The sequence below is a fragment of the Equus asinus genome, chromosome 20, assembly GCF_041296235.1.
Source record: "Equus asinus isolate D_3611 breed Donkey chromosome 20, EquAss-T2T_v2, whole genome shotgun sequence".
Lineage (NCBI taxonomy): Eukaryota > Metazoa > Chordata > Mammalia > Perissodactyla > Equidae > Equus > Equus asinus.
In genome coordinates, this window is record NC_091809.1 from 11,191,941 (window position 1) to 11,206,331 (window position 14,391).

Consider the following 14,391-nt stretch of genomic DNA (forward strand, 5'->3'; position numbering starts at 1 on the left):
CTGCTATGCTTGTACTTCTTGGCCTGCAAATAAATACGTGGCGATCAGAGGGATGTCACCTCTGTCCTAGAGACTGATGGTTGGTCCCCTGTCCTGTTAAAAAATGTAGAGTGTGTGGTGTCTATTAGATAGACTGTGTTCTGTCTATTAATTCCATCCATCCCTTCAGCTGGCTGCCTAGCTGGTCTCGGGAACACAAGTGGTCAAGTTCACGCACTCCACTTCAGTGGCCCAGGGTTTCGCCAGTTCGAATCCTGGGCGCAGACTTGGCACTGCTCATCAGGCCATGTTGAGGTGGCACCCCACATGCCACAACTAGGAGGACCCACAACCAAAATACACAACTATGTGCTGGGGGGATTTGGGGAGAAAAAAAGGAGGGAAAAAAAAAGAAGATTGGCAACAGTTGTTAGCTCAGGTGCCAAGCTTTAGGGAAAAAAAGAAAATGAAGAATAAAAATCACATGATCATCCCGATAGACACGGAGAAAGCATTTGACAAGATCCAACATACCTTTATGATAAAAACTCTCAACAAAACGGGTACAGAATGAAAGTATCTCAACATGATAAAGGCCATTTATTACAAACCCACAGCAAAAATCCATGTTCATCTTTTGAACTTTCAACCTGTAAGCCCTTCTGTATTTAAAGTGTGCCTCTTTCAGATACAGTTGAGTTAAGCTTCTTTATTCAGTCTGACAATCTTTGAATTTTATCTGGGGTGTTTCTTTTTCATTTAATGTAATTACTGACAGGGTTAAATTTAGGTCTACCATTTTGCTCTCTGCTATTTGTCTCAGCTGCTTGTTTCTCTCTTCCTCCTTTTCTGACTTCTTTTGGGTTAAAGATTTTTTTAATATGTAAATTCCTCTACTTGCTGTATCTTTTAATGGATGTTCTATAGAGATGACATCATCTGTAATAATCTCCTTAGAGTTATTACTGGGCTTCATGTTAGATATAGGAACATTCTCGATTTACCCTCCCTCTCACCTATACCCCTTAAAGTTGAGTATTAATTCATGCACACAACTAAATTTTACTATAATTTCTGGAAATTCTAAGATACATACTATCCAGTTGGAGTCAAAATTTTAACTCTTCGAAAGTCCCTTCCCGTCACTCTGTCTTCAATCCTGATTTCTGATCTTCAGGCCCTCCTCTAAGCTTGTTTCTTACAGTTAATTTTTGCTATGACTGAGCCACAGGTAGCAGGCACAATTTATGACTCTAATAGGTAGAAATGGTTGAGAAAGCAATAACCAGGCTTCAAGGAGCACATTTAGCAAGATTCACGGTCAAAGCAGAAGTTAGTGTCAGGCAGGTTGGCTCACACAAAGTCAGAGAAAACAAAAAAGGCCCAAGGAAAGGGATCCAAAATCAGGTCAAAAAGATGATGTTATACAATTAGCAAGAGAAAGGAAAAGCAGCAGCAAGGACACAAGGAGCTCTTATCCTTTTGGTTGCCTGTAATCCTCTTATCGTATTGAGTTGATCCTTGTGCAGAATCTGAATCAATGGTTCTTAATCTGGGCTGCATGTTGGAATTACCTGAGAAGTTCTAAAAATTCCTGATGCCCAGGCTACACCCCAATCCAATTTAATCAGAATCGCTGGGGCTGGGACCCAGGTATTTTTTCAAAGCTTCTCAGATGATTTCAATGTGCATCCAGGGTCAATAACCACCGGTTTAAATGTTTGCAAATGTGTGAGTGAACAATTGGAGGGCAGGGAGAGAGAAAGGAGGCTCTTCTGGGCTCAGACTTTTTTCTCTTTTTAATTCCCTAGTGAAACTTCCTGGAAATTTTCCTCTTTGGGGTCCTGATCCTCCCCACTTTTGTTTCAGGTTGAAACTACTATCTAGAGAGTCACCAGCCTCAAGTAACATTCACTCTGCTCCCCTGATTGGTTTTCTACTGATACAAATGCCTAGCTCTTTACTCTGTTCTCTGACTAGACTTTCTCCTTCTGTGTTTCCCTGGAAATTCTCCTCTCCACTGCTTCAGGTATTCTGGTTTCGTAACCAAGACACCCACATGTACCTCTCGTCCTCTTCCATACCTAATAGCATTTCAAGAAAGAGGGCTATTTTCTGTGTGACACAGCATCACAAGTTTTTGAAATATACCCTGTCATAGTTAGAACAGGTCTATCCAATCAGGAGAAAATACATAATTATTTCATGAATCTACTGCATTCAGTTCATCATGAATTTCTTTATGTTGATGAAAGGCTGAATGCACACTGAAGGTTTTCTCAATTTTCTTACATTTGTAGGGTTTTTCTCCTGTATGAGTTTTCTGATGTTGAATAAGAGATGAACTCTGGCTGAAGGCTTTGTCACAATCATTGCATTTATACGGTTTCTCTCCAGTATGAGTTCTCAGATGCTTTGTAAGGGATGAGCTCTGACTGAAGGCCTTCTCACATTCTTTACATTTGTAAGGTTTCTCTCCAGTATGAATTCTCTGATGTCTTACAAGAGCTGAGCGGTCACTGAAGGCATTCCCACATTCGTTACATTTGTAAGGTTTCTCCCCATTATGGGTGCCTTGATGTTGAATAAGGGCTGAACAGTAACTGAAAGCTTTCCCACATTCACTACATTCATATGGCTTTTCCCCGTATGAGTTCTCTGATGTTGAGCAAGCCCTGACCTGTCACTAAAGGCTCTCCCACACTCTTTACATCCATAGGGTTTCTCTCCAGTATGAACCCTTTGATGTTTAAGAAGGGATGAGGTGTCATTGAAAGCTTTCCCACATTCTTTGCATTTATAGGGTTTCTCTCCAGTGTGTATTCTGTGGTGTTGAATAAGGTAAGTGCTTTGGTTGAAGGCCTTCCCACATTCATTGCATTCATAGGGTTTTTCTCCAGTATGAATAATATGATGCTGAATAAGGGCTGAGCGATGACTGAAAGCTTTCCCACATTTGTTACACCCATAAGGTTTCTCTCCAGTGTGAATTCTCTGATGCTGAGTAAGTGATAAGCTCCGACTGAAGGCCTTCCCACATTCATTACATACATAGGGCTTCTCTCCAGTATGAATTCTCTGATGTAGGATAAAGGCTGAGTAGTAACCGAAGGACTTCTCACACTCATTGCACTTCCAAGGCTTTTTTACCGAGTAAACCTTCTGATGTTTAATTGGGCTTGACTTTTCCCCCATATCACTACAATCTTCCATAGGGGATTCTTGTGTTTAATTATGACTTGCCTTAAATCTTTCTTCTGATTTCTTTTCTGCCTTTCCAATGTGCCTTCACATTCCCAGGCTTCTATCAATCTGGGATCCCAGGAATCATCCTTTTTAAGTCTTTCTATTACCAGCTCCCTTTCAGATGATACTTCATAAACTTCCTGCTTTGAAAGGGACACTTTAGTTTCAGGTATAGATTCAGAATCTGAAATAAATAAAAAGGACAAATGTTTGTGCTCTCTGTGCCAAGAGAAGGAAAACTGCTGAGGTGGCACGAGAATACAGAAAATAAAAGTGATGTCTATTAAAAATGCTTATTTGAACGTTTTCAGAAAGAGCCTTGTGGCAATGGCAGATGAATAAGTCTCAGGGAATAACAGAGATGGGAGAATCACTAAGATAAGGCACAGCAAAAGGTCAGACAATGAAGATGCTCTACCTAAGAGAATGGAAAACTGAACAGACTAACCAGGGACGAGGATAACCAGAAGGGAGGAGAATAAATGTTAACATAAAATGAGGAAGGAGGGGAAAGATGAAAACATAGGTTGAGATTGGGCAGTTTTGAAAAAGTATTAGAAAAAAATCACTTATAATAATACCAGCTGGAGACAACCAGTTTTGACTTTTTAAATCATTCCCCTTAACCCTTTTTTAAAGGCACAGATTTTTAAAATATGTTTAGCATATGCTTTAAATATGATTTTGTGTATCCACTAACCACGGCCACCTTTCTTCCTTCTTTCCTTCCTCCCTCTCTCCTTGCCTTCCTTCTCTCTCCTTCCTTTCTTCCTTCCTTTTTTGTTATAGCAAAATTTCTCAAACAGGTTTTGTATATCTGCTCATCACCTACTTGCTCCTGAAGCCACTGCAGCCTGGCTTCTCTCCCCACCACTTGATTGAAACTGCTCTCACTGACATCACTAGCCATTTGTATGTCACCTAAATCCAGCAGATCTTTTTCATTTCTTGCTTAGCTTGGCCTCTCAACAGCACTTGACAGTCTCGACCATGCCTTCCTCCTAACAACATTCTCCCTTTTGTTCCCCAACTTTATTCAGATATATTTGACATATATTCTCCCCCTCAACTCTGCGATTCTAAGCTCTCCATGTTTTTCTCCTGATCTCTATCTCTTTGGAACTTTTTCTGTTTCTTCTTCTTAAATGTTGATGGTTCTCAGTGTTCAGTCTTAGGCTCCTCTCTTTTGCCCCCACTCTACCCTACCCACATTATCTCCTTGAAAGACATCCAGTCCATGGCCTTAAGTGCCTTTTTTATTGAAACATATTTGACATATGACACTGTGTAAATTTAGGGTCTGCAACACGTTGATTTGATACATTTATATATTATAATATGATTGCCATTGTAGCAATAGTTGGCACCTCTATCATGTCACATAATTATCACTTTTTTATGATGCAATAACTAAGACCCAGTCTCTTAGCAAGTTTGATTATGATAGACTATTCTTGTCTATATTCACTACACTGTGCATTAGATCTCCAGGACTTATTTGTCTACTAGTTACAACTGCTTTCTATATATCAATGACCTTAAATCAATATCTCCAGCTTAGTTCTCTCTCCCCCAGACCCATATATTCAACTATCTACTTCACGTATTCACTTGGAAATCTCGAATTCATTATATCCATACCTAACTCATCTTCTTCCTCAAGATGTACATTCCCCAGGTTTTGCCACCTAAGAAAATATCGCCATTATCATTCATGTTAATAAAAAGACATTAATATAAGAATATAAACTCTACCATCAAAAGGTAAGTTTTCTGAGGGTAGGAATCACACCTCTTTTGTTCACTGATATTTCTCAGGGCCCATCATAGCACTGGTGAAGAGCAAGCACATGTTAAATCTATATTGTATGAACTGAGTTGAACACAAATAATACAAGCAGTGAGGCAACCTTGGATGATGATAAACCTTTCTTAAGATCCTTTCATCCCATTATAGAAACATAACCCATGTTTGAGTAAAACGTATTTTTTTTAAAAGATTTTATTTTTTTCCTTTTTCTCCCCAAAGCCCCCCCGGTACATAGTTGTATATTCTTAGTTGTGGGTCCTAGTTGTGGCATGTGGGACGCCACCTCAGCACGTGGTTTGATGAGCAGTGCCATGTCCGTGCCCAGGATTCGAACTGATTAAACACTGGGCTGCCTGCAGCAGAGCGCACGAACTTAACCAGCCCAGAGCAAAGCATATTTTTAATGTTGTCATGATTTTCAGAAGTTGAGAATATCATTGTACATAAAATTTAATCTATGCTGTGAACTATAATATTAGACAAACACTTATATAGTGTTTATTATGTGTAAGCTACTATTCTGAAAGGTTAAATACATGTACATATCTAATCCTCACAAAAGCCTAAACACGTTTTCCAGCCGAAAGTCAGAAACTTGAGAATCACATTGAATTCTACCTTACCAATGACAGCAAATAAACCAAGATCTAGGGATTATACCTCCCAAATCTCTCTCAAATCCATTCTGTACTTTCCCTCCCCAATATTACCACCCCGGTTCAGCCACCATCATCTCTCATCTAAACTAATGCAGCAGCCTCACAATGGGTCTGCTTGCATCCTCTCTCCATGCACCCCTTCCCAGCCCCATCCAAATTTGATTGTATAAAACCATAGAGTAACAGAACCAGATTCAATGATTACCCAGAAATTAGAACTATAAGGGAATTGAAAATAACTATGAATAATATGTAAAAGGCTCCAGTGGAAATGGTGGACAATGTGCATTAACAGTTGGGGAATTTCAGCAGATAGATGGAAACTATAAGAGGAAGTCAAATGGAAATGCTAGAAATGAGAAAATATGATCAGAGAGAAGAAGAGTGTCTTCAGTGGGTGCATCAGGAGAGTCAACATAGCTAAGAAAAGAATGAGTAAACTCACAAATAAGTCAACAGAAATTACCCAAACTAAAACACAATGAGGAAAAAAGAGTGAAAAATAAACAAACAAGCCAGAAGAGAGCATCTAAGAGCTGTGGGGCAATTTAAAATGCTTAAACATACATGTAATTGGAATCCTGGAAGGAGAAAAGACAAAGAGAATGGACAGAGACAATATTTGATGAGTTAATAGCTGATAATTTTCCAAAACTAATGAAAGACATTAAACTGAAGACCCAGGAAAGCTCAGATAACCCCAAGTAGGATGAAATACACAGACACACACATCCCTAGATAAATCATATTCAAACTATTAAAAAACAAAGATAAAGGGAAAATCTTAAAGGCAGCCATAGAAAAAAGACACATTACATACAGAAAACAAAGATAAAAATTACAGAAACCTTTGGTCACAAACTATTATAAACATGAAGACAATAAAGTGACACATTTAAGGTGCTGAAAGAAAAAAAAACTGTCACCATATTCCACATTCAGTGAAAACATCTTTCAAAAATGAAGGTGAAATACAGACTTTTTCAGACAAATAAAAGCTGAGAGAATTCAATACCAGTAGACCTGAACTATAAGAAATGTTAAAGAAAGTTCTTCAGGCAGAAGTACCTGATACTAGTGAGAAACTTAGATCTACATCAGGGTTCAGCAAATTATGGCCCACAGGCCAAATCTGCCCACTCCCTTTGTTTACTACTGTTTACGGCTGCCTCCATGCCACAATGGCAGAGTTAAGCAGTTGCAACAGAGAGTGTATGGCCCACAAAACAGAAAATATTCACTATCTGGTCCTTTATAGAGAAAGTTTGCCCATGCCTGCTCTATATAAAAAAAATGAAGAGTGTTAGAAATGGAATATAAAATTCATTTTTTCTTATTTTAAAATGCTCCAAGAGATAATTGACTGTTAATCAAAAATAGTAGCATATATTGTAGATTTATAGCATATATAAAGGCAAAATGCATGACAACAATCATACAAAAGATGGGACGGAAGAACTAGAATCTTATAGAAGTAAGGTTCCTATACTATATATGAAGTGTTATAACATTCTCTAAAGGGATACTATGATTAATGAAAGAAGCATATTGGGAACTCTAGGACGACCCTTAAAGAAAATCTTTAAAAATAAGGTGTAATCACGTGGATAAAGAGAACAGATTAGTGGTTACCAGAGGGGAAGGGGGTGGGCATAAGGGGTGAAGGGGCACATATATATGGTGACTGACAAATAGTAACGTACCCCTGAAATCTCACAATGTTATAAACTATTATGACATCAATAAAATAAAAAAGTTTTAATGATAAGCTAATAGTGCAGATAAAACACAATAATAAGAAATAATCAAAAAAACAGGCAGAAAAAGAAAAAAATGAACACTAAAAAGAACAAATAGAAAACAACTACAGGGCTGGCTCCGTGGCCGAGTGGTTAAGTTTGCGCGCTCCGCTGCGGCAGCCCAGGGTTTGGATTCTGGGCGCGGACATGGCACCGCTCGTCAGGCCACGTTGAGGCGGCGTCCCACATCCCACAACTAGAAGGACCTGCAACCAAGATATACAACTATGTACCAGGGGGGTTTGGGAAGATAAAGCAGGGAAAAAAAAAAACAGAAGATTGGCAACAGTTGTTAGCCCAGGTGCCAATCTTTAAAAAAAAAAAGAAAAAAAACAATTACGTGTATGAAAGACTTAAATCCAAACATACCAATAATTACTTTGAATGTAAATGGTCTAAACACACCAACTGAAAATCACAGATTGTCAGAATGGATTTAACAACCAGACCCAATTACATGCTGTCCACGAGAAACTCACTTAAGTTAAGCAAAAAGAATGGGAAAATATACTATGCAAACACTAATGAGAAGGAGGCTAGAGTGGCTATATTAATATCAGACAAAATTAACTTCCAAACAAGGAATATTACCAAGGTTACAGAAGGACATTATATGAAAAAGAGGTCAATTCACCAAGAAGACATAACAATTCTTAATGTGTATGCACCTAACAAAAGTGTTTCTGTATACATTAAGCAAAAACTAACAGAACTAAAAGGAGAAATAGACGAATCCACAATTATAATTGGAGAATTCAACACTCCTCTGTCAGTAATCAATAGAAGCCAATGGGCAGGAAATCAGTAAGGACAGAGAAGACCTGAACAACACTGTCAATCAACCTGACAATAATTGACATTGATTTTCAAGTGCATGTGGAACAATTATCAAGATTAGATTATAGATAATACAACAAACTTCAAAAACTTTTAAGAACTGAAATCATACAAAGTATCTCTGACCACAGCAGAATCAAACTATAAAATCAAAACTAGAAATTTATTGAAAATCACCTAAAATTTGGAGACTTGTAAATAACCCATGGGTCAAAGAGGAAATCACAAGTGAAAACAGAAATTATTTTGAACTGAATGGAAATGAAAATACCACAAATCAAAATTGTGGAACATGGGGCCAGCCTGGTGGTGTGGCGGCTAAGTTCGTGAGCTCCACTTTAGTGGCCCAGGGTTTACAGGTTCGAATCCCAGGTGTGGACCAAGGCACCACTTATCAAGCCACGCTGTGACAGCATCCCACATACAAAATAGAGGAAGATGGGCACATATGTTAGCTCAGAGCCAGTCTTCCTCAGCAAAAGAGGAAGATTGGCAACAGATGCTAGCTCAGGGCCAATCTTCCTCACAAAAAAATTAAAAAATAAAAAAAAATTGTGGAACATAGCTAAAGCAGTTAGAAGGAAATTTATAGCATTAAATGTTCCTATTAGAAGAGAATAAAGATGTTATATGAAGATCTTATATTAATGATCAAGATAGAATAAGAAACATACTACATTAGACAGTCATGTGTCACTTAATGATGGATCATTCTGAGAAATGCATCGTTAGGCAATCTCATCATTGTTCAAACATCACAGGGTATACTTACACAAACCTAGATGGTATAGACTACTACACACCCAGTTTATATGGTACTAATCTTATGGGACCACCATCATGTTTGTGGTCTGTCATTGACCGAAACGTCATTACGCAGCGTGTGACTGTATTACATTATATTAAGATCTTATACAATGATCAAGCTTCCACCTTAAAAAACTAATAAAAGAGAGCAAATTAAACACAAAATTAGCAAAGGGGAGAAAATAATAGATAAGAGTAGCAATGAATAAAATTGGAAACAGACAATAGAGAAAATCGATGAAACCAAAAGCTGGTTCTCTGAAAAGATCAATAATATTGTTAAACCTCTAGGAAGACCAACAAAGGAAAAAAAAGAGAGAAGATACAAATTACCAATATCAGGAATGAAAGATGAGAAACCATTCCCAGAGCTCACTCAAAAAGAAATAGATAATCTGAACAGTCCTGTATCTAGCAAAGGACTTAGATTCAAGGTTAAAAACCTTCCAAGAAAGCAAACTTGAGATCCAGATGGCTTTACTGGATCGAGCTTTTGGTGTCATATATAATAAAATTTTGCCTTACAAAAGGTTACAAAGACTGTCCGTAATGTTATCTTCTAGAAGTTGTATAGTTTTAGATTTTATACTTAGGTCTGTGGCCCACTTTGAGTTACTTCCTATATATGGTGGGAGGTATAGATTGAGATTCTATTTTTTTTTTAATACAGGTGTCCACCTGTTCCAGCACCATTAGTTGAAAAGATTCTCTTTTTAACACTGAATTGCTTTTGCACCTTTGTCAGAAATTAATTGACCATATAAGTCTGGGTCTACTTCTGGACTATCTGATCTGTTCCATTGGTTTACACCTATCTTTTCACCCATACCACACTGTTTGAATTATTGTAGCTTCTAAGTCTTAAAAGCAATATAACGAAGCTGTCCTTTTTCAGTTCCACATATGGTGAACTTTTGCTTGCCAAAAGAGAAAAGAAGCCCAATTCTGAGCTCCAAGTTATCAGGGGCTCTCCAGACCCTAAGCAAAACTATGGCATTTTAGATGCCATTAGTTGTTAAGGAAGCTGACGTCTCAGTAAGCACTCTGCATGACAAAATGACTTCCTTACCCCAAAATACCAGGCTTCCACAACTCTCCACCTTCAGATCCAGGCCCATGTTCCTCTGGGCAGAATTCAGCTGGTCCACCTCCACATGGGCAAAATCCATTTCCTCATCCTTCACTGTCACCAGTTCCTGGAAGTACAAGCACATTCTTCGTAATCCTTGAGGGAAGAGAACAATCTAGAAGAGGAAGTGTCTTTTAATCTGAAGGTTAAATCTTTATTTTACCCATTTTAATGGAATATTCTAAAATTTCCAAGTATTAATCTGTGTTAGGGAAAATAATAATAATAGCTAACATTTATAATTTATTTTCTATGTGCTAAGTCCTTTGAATGAACTATCTCTTGTAATAATAACTATATGAGGTAAGTACTATTATTAACATTATTTACAGCCGTAAGGATCAGATCTGAGATTTGGACCCAGGCAGTCTCACTCGAAAGCTATACTTTTAACTATATTCTTCTATATTATATAGAAGATATATATATATATATATATATATTCTTTTATATTATATAACTATATTCTTCTGCCTCTTACATATTTTGTTAAATAAATGTAATATAACCACTGAATGATAACCAAACGTTAATTACTGATTATATTGTAGATGGGATAAGGCTCAGATAAGTAATTTATACTGATTCCTGGGCTAGTCCAAGATTTTACAGAAATTCAGCTTGATATCCTGAATGTATGTAGACATTCATGCTGTTCTCATGCTCTTCTAATAGAGGCGCCTTCTTTCTCTGTACTTAGGGCCATGACTTTTACATTTATTTAGTTATCCTTTAGCAATTAAAGTTGTTCTGAATGAGTGAATTTACTGATTTTACATTGAAAAGGATCAAATGTTTTAAGATAAGATTCATACTTTATGTTATATTGACAGTCACATGAGCGTCCTTTGTTGACCGTAATTAATTGGAGAATACTTTGTGGGAAAGGATGTCTGTAAAAGAATAGAGTCATTAGAGGCATAGGATTTAGCATCAGACATACCTGGGTTCTGATCAGGGCTCAACCATTTATGATTCTGAGCATGTTACTGTAGCCTCAGTTTCTTCATCTGTGAAACAGGTTATAAATAATCACAGGATTAATTTAAAATAAAGCAATGTTTGAAAAGTGGCTCTAAACGCTGGAGTTCTCCAGAGTTCAGTCCTTAGACATCTTCTTGTCTCCATCCATCTTACACACCTATGAACAATCTCTTATTTCTCCTGTCTTTAGGGGAAAAAAAAAACCTCTTTGGTCTTACTACTCCTTCCAGCTATCACCCTACTTCTCTCCTTTCCCGGAGAATAAAACTCTCCAAAATAGTTATCTGTAGTCCCCGGCTCCAATTTCTCTCCTCTTACTTTTTTCTGAACCCATTCCAACAAGGCTTCACTCCTACCGCTCCATGGAATGGCCCTTGGCGGTCACCAATGATCTTCCTATTTTAAAATCCAATGGCCAATTCTCAGGCCCCATCTTACTTGACTTAGCAGGAGCATTTAACCCAGGCGATCACTCCCCTCTCCTTGAAACACTTTCTTCAATTGGTTACCAGGATGCCACACTTTTGGCTTCCTCCTACCTCACTGGCCACCTCATCTCAGTCTCCTTTGCTGGTTTCTCTTCATCTCCCTGAACTCTAAGTGTTGGAGAGCTATAGGACTCAGTAATAAGATCTCATCTCTTTTCTAGCTACACTTATTCCCTTACTGATCACAGTTTCATGGTTTAAAATACCATCCACACAGATTATTCCCAAATTTAAAGCTCTGGCCTGAGCTGTTCCCAGAGCTTCAAGTCTTCAAGGAAAAATTACTTTGGCTCAGTTCTCTAGAGGGGATTTCCATGGACCTCAGAAGCAAGATGAAGAAAGAAATGAGGACACACTGTGAACAACAAGCTAAGATTTCAGAGGAGGGAAATTAAACCCAAACTCGCCTGGAACTCCACAGGAAGGAGCTCAACAGTAGATTCCATTTCTTCTGTGCTCTGCTTTTGGGGCAGAGAAGCATCAGCAGGAGTCATGGCTGGAAGGAGCAGGAAAAAAGCCATGAAGGAGGTAAACTCTATCTTCTCACTCCCAAATTCACTAGGACGAAAGTTATCGCAAGCCAGCTGAATTATATATATATAAGGCCTACTCTACTTAACTCAAAAAGTTCAGATGAAGCTAGGGTAAGACAATTAAGTGAAAGTGCTTTCACCAAAAAGTTAAACCCACAGAGCCAGAAATACATCAACCTTTTGGAACACTCCAATGGGGGTGGAAGAGTGTGACCTGCCCTTTATCACAAAAGCAAGCACTATGGAACATTCTCCCTTCCACAGCTTCAGAGGGAATGTGGATGAGCACAGAAGTGCTGAAAGAGGAAGATGGGGCCGGAGAATGTGCCACAAGGAGACCACTTAGTGATTTTCAAACACGGTAGTTTTGAACTTTTGAAGTTTTGAAGTGAGAACTTCTCTACTTCAGGGCTTTCTCCTGACATGTGTCTGTTCCCTGTTCATTCCCATCAAGGGTATTTCCTCCACTTTCAACTCCATGCGTATTTCTGTAATTCCTACCTTCTTCCTCAACTTCAATGGTCAGATAATCCATGATCAGCTTCTCTTCTTTGTCCTGTTATTGCTATGACTCCCTCCTTACTCACTGTTTCAAATGAGAGAAACACGGACTTTTCAGCAATACATAATCTGCTTCTTCGTGTAAATCATTCAACTCTACTCTGAAGCTCTGGGAGGAGATTTTGAGGTTAGGCTTCCCCTCCTCTGGAACTGATTCCTGCTCCTTGAGGCATCATCCTCTCTCTCTATTCCTAGGAGGCTTATTCCTATGTGCTAGGGCCTCAGAAGTAATCCTAATTTACTTGGAATCTTTATTATTTAGGCTAAATTAATCTCCACAGCTGGAAGACCATCCTCTGGATCACCAAGATCAGTCACTACATGCCACACCAGGGCAAAAGGAGGAAAGAATCAGGGCAGTGAAGTATGAGCCTCAGGCACACACCCGGTTCCAGACAGTGCAGAAACTCCCATGAGAAACACCCTAAACACACAAGCGGCCATAGGCGGCCTGTGATCATGGTGGCAGTAACTAGAAGCGGGGGTCCCTCACTTGGTTCATCCCTGCTGTTCATAAACACAAGGCAGTTGATAGACGGGGCTCTCAGACAGCCGATTCCTCACTCGCTCTTTAAGACTGAGAATATACAGGCCAGGATTCCCTTGCACGTTCGAAGTCGAACCCCTTGAACAGGCCCCCAAGCACAGGCAGGCTAAAAACTCTGTTAGGGCAAAGCACAGAAGGGGAATGAGTAAGACACGGACTCCGTTTTTTCCTTTCTACCCCGAAAGTTCAACACCTTAACGCTCTCGGTGGAGTGACAAGACGTACGGCCAAAACCAGGGGGAGGGGCCCAAGCTCTCCGCACGTGGGACCGTGAGCCCTCAGCCCCCGGACTCCCACTCCCAGAATCCCCCGCTGCGCCACGCCCCCTTCACGCTGCTGGACTCCACTTCCCAGAGGGCTTAGCGGCAACCCCGCTTCCGGGACGCCGTCCGCTCAGAAAGCCTCAAAGCTGGCTGGAGACCCCGCCGGGGTAGCGCGCGCAGAGCCCGGGGGTGGGGCCGGGGCTTAGGCAGGGCCCAGCCCGTCCTCCGCCGAGGCCAGAAGCTGAGGGCCCGGCCCGGGCTGCGGCGCGAGGCGTTAGAGCCGTGCAGGGACGGGCGGGTCGCGGAGACCCGCGCTCAGGCCCGCTTTCTCTTACCCGCGACGCGCTGCGGACCTGGCTCCGGCCACAGGGCTGGATCCCGCCGGGCTGCGCTCTGGGACGGGCGGGAGGGACAGAGCCGCCTCGCGGACCCACGAAGCCGCTGGGAGACAAAAGGCTCAGGCTCCGTCTGGAGTCGCATCTGCGCACTTGGAGGCGACCGCCCCCGGTCGGGGGTCCCGCTCGAAGGACTGCAGTTCCCAGAGGGCTCGGGGACTCGGTGCCTGTCCTCGGGGGCAGAACGGCGGGTCTCTCCTGTCAGCCTTAAAATGGAGATAATTCCCCACCTGATTGATAGGGCTCCAAAAGCTGCAAATGATTTTAGTGTCTGATGATTATTTGCGGGTGGGGGGATGAGGACCTGATACACAAAGTCTTTTCCCTGGTATCTCTCATTCTTTCTTAGAATAA

General features: G+C 40.3%; 1 pseudogene; it reads right to left on the bottom strand.

The window, feature by feature from the left end:
• Window positions 1-1,142: 1,142 nt before the first annotated feature.
• On the bottom strand, window positions 1,143-14,391 carry LOC123276109 (zinc finger protein 892-like; annotated as a pseudogene).